This window comes from Pteropus vampyrus, unplaced genomic scaffold (genome assembly GCF_000151845.1).
Source record: "Pteropus vampyrus isolate Shadow unplaced genomic scaffold, Pvam_2.0 Scaffold143, whole genome shotgun sequence".
Taxonomy (NCBI): domain Eukaryota; kingdom Metazoa; phylum Chordata; class Mammalia; order Chiroptera; family Pteropodidae; genus Pteropus; species Pteropus vampyrus.
This window is the reverse complement of record NW_011888924.1, coordinates 375,232-378,043: the sequence shown is the minus strand read 5'-3', so window position 1 is coordinate 378,043 and position 2,812 is coordinate 375,232. Positions and strand designations below refer to the sequence as shown.

The following is a 2,812-nucleotide window of genomic DNA, read 5'->3' as shown; positions in this document are numbered from 1 at the left end:
GACCTAGGACCTGATAAGCCCTGAACGTCATTTCATAGGTGTATAAAAAAATCGCGTGAGCTGTCATAACAAAATTCCACAGACTGGGTAACTTAAACATACCGTTCTGGAGGCTGGAAAGTACGAGATCTAGGTGCCAGAAGGATTGGTTTTTTCTGAGGTCCCCCTCCTAGGCTCCCAGAGGGGCTGTACCTCTGTGTGTCTTAATCTCCTCTTTGTACAAGAACATCAATGAAATTGGATTAGGATCCACCCTAATTGCCTCATTTTCTCTGAATCACCTCTTTAGAGGCTCTATCTTTGTTATGGACTGAAGGTTAGTGTCCCCCCAAATTCATACATTGAAGCCCTAACCCCCATTGTGACTGTATTTGGAGATGGGGCGCCTCTAGGAAGTAATTAAACTTAAATGAGGTCATAAGGGTGGGGTCTTGATCTGATAGGATTAGTGCTTATAAGAACAGACGCGAGTGAGCCTGCTGCCCTCCCCCCCGCCCTAGGGAATACAGAGGTCATGCGAGATCACAGCAAGATAGCAGCGGCCTGCGAGCCAAGGAGAAAAGCGTCAGAATGAAACATACCTTGCAGGCACCTTGATCTTGGACTTCCCAGCTCCCAGAACTGTGAGAAAATGTATTTCAATCCGGGATATTCTGTTAGGGCAGCTCAAACAGACTACGGCAATCACCTAATACAGTCACATTCTGAGGGTACTGGGGTTAGGGCTTCAACACATGAATCTGGGGGACACAATTCAGCCCCTAACAACAGACAACTGGAAGCGTTAGAGAGAAGCATCATTGTTTGCCTCGTTTTATAAGATGGGAACCCAGTGAGCTGGTGATAGGCACCGTCCAGGCAGAAGCAGTGAAGAGGAGAGAGAATGGAGAGCAGAACTGTACACGTGGATTCTTGTCCTTAGCAACCGGATATGATTTGGTGAGGGCAAGAGGACATGACTCCAAGGTTTCCAGGGCTCCCCTACCCCACGCCCCCGCGCACGCAAAGAGTGGTATCAGTCTCCAAAATAGGAAACACAAAAGCAGCAGCCTATGTTGGAAGAGAAAGTCTTCAGTTTGTGCCACGCTGCTCGAACACACACGCAGAAATGTCTAGGAGACAACCAGAAATATAGTGAGTGAGGAAGGGTGTCCAGGATGAGGGTACAGCATAACCAGAGGGATGGAGCTGAGAAATAGCACGCACGTGCCAACGAGTACAGTGTCATTGAAGGTCTCTCCTTGCCTGTTAACTTAGTCCTTCTCACCCTCCTCATAACCCCTTCTTCCAGCCTGCTACACCTGCTCCTGGAGCACCCCTCAAATGCAGCTAGCACCTTGACTCTCGCCAACAAGTCCAGAGCCATCCAAATGGAAGGGTCTCTCTTAATTCAACTGTCTCGATCTTGCAGTAGCCATTTTCCTGCAATTCATCTTAATTCTGTGTAACATTGTATGTTCACAAAGTCCTTTTAAATAATGCATGAATGGACCTGAGGTCTGAACGGGACCACTGGTTTTCTCAGATTCAGCGAAGCTTTCTGAATCAGCTGGGTGACTCTGGGCCAGTCATTTGACCTCTCTGAACTTTAGTATTTTCATCCACTGGGGAAAAAAAAATGTAATATCTGCTCCATCTATTAAAAAAGGTGGGGAAGTGGTTCCATAGTGTAGCAGTTAGCACGTCTGCTTTACACGCAGAAGGTCCTGGGTTCACACCCCAGTGGAGCCATGGTCTACAGTCTGTGGCCATGCCACCCTGAACAAGCCCGATGTCTGATCTTGGAAGCTAAGCAGGATCAGGCCTGGTTAGTACTTGGATGGGAGACCACCTAGGAAGACCAGGTGCTGTAGGCATAAATAATAATAATAATAAATAAAAATAAAGAGGTGGTTGTGAACATTAAATAAAAATATTGAATGTGAAGCAGTTATGTAATCTCTAAGGCAATACTGGAACAGTGACAGCCGGGGTAGGATTGGCAGGGTTAGAAGTTATTGTCACAATATGCTCATTAGGGATCAGCCAATACAAATACAAAAAAGAAAAAAAAAAACTCAGCTAGACAACAGATTCTAAAGATGGAGAGACTTAACTAAATGTTTCTTATGGATCCAATTCTTTGATTGCTACAAATGACATAATCTCTGCCTTCCAGGAGCTGGAACAGCCAAGTATATACACAGAATTAACAAACGGCACAGGGATAAATTGTGCCCACGTAGGTGATACAGTCCAAACTGCACAGGGGCTCAAAGGGAGCAGAGATCATTGGGATGGTCAAGGATCACTTCCTGGAGGAAGCAGACTTTGAAGGGAGCCCATGATGTGGCCACACTGGAGAAGAAGAATCATGCAGGGGACCCCGACTTGTTAAAATTCTTGCTGCCACTTCCCACCCAGCCAGCCTTGCTCCTGAAACTGGAAGGATCCCCGCTTCCCCCCAAGGGAAGGAGTGTGAACAATGCCTTAAGTCCATGCTGAGGGCTGGGATTTCCGCTTTCAATGTGCTGCTAAACCGGCATTTGCAACTGAACCACCATCTAAATCACCGTGATCACCGGCAAGGTCGAGGTCGCTCTGGGGCACGGCGCCAGCAGCTCAGCCAGTGAGCAAGACTGACTGCGACAGGTGGCGCCCAGGGCTCCTTGTGCAAGAGGAACCGCAGGCTTCATCTGCACAGATGTTTTCTTAGCTCACAGAATTGTTCTGGAACAGAAACTATTCGTTTCAGCTCCATTCAGAGCTGCAGTTTTTGACCTTCTGCAGTGTCAAGGCCTGGCATTGTCTCAGGCCACTGGGACAAGGAGCC

At 47.5% G+C, this 2,812-nt stretch overlaps 1 pseudogene; it reads left to right on the top strand.

The window, feature by feature from the left end:
• The first annotated feature begins 1,740 nt into the window (after nucleotides 1-1,740).
• Nucleotides 1,741-1,856, top strand: LOC111744936 (annotated as a pseudogene).
• The last annotated feature ends 956 nt before the right edge of the window (nucleotides 1,857-2,812 follow it).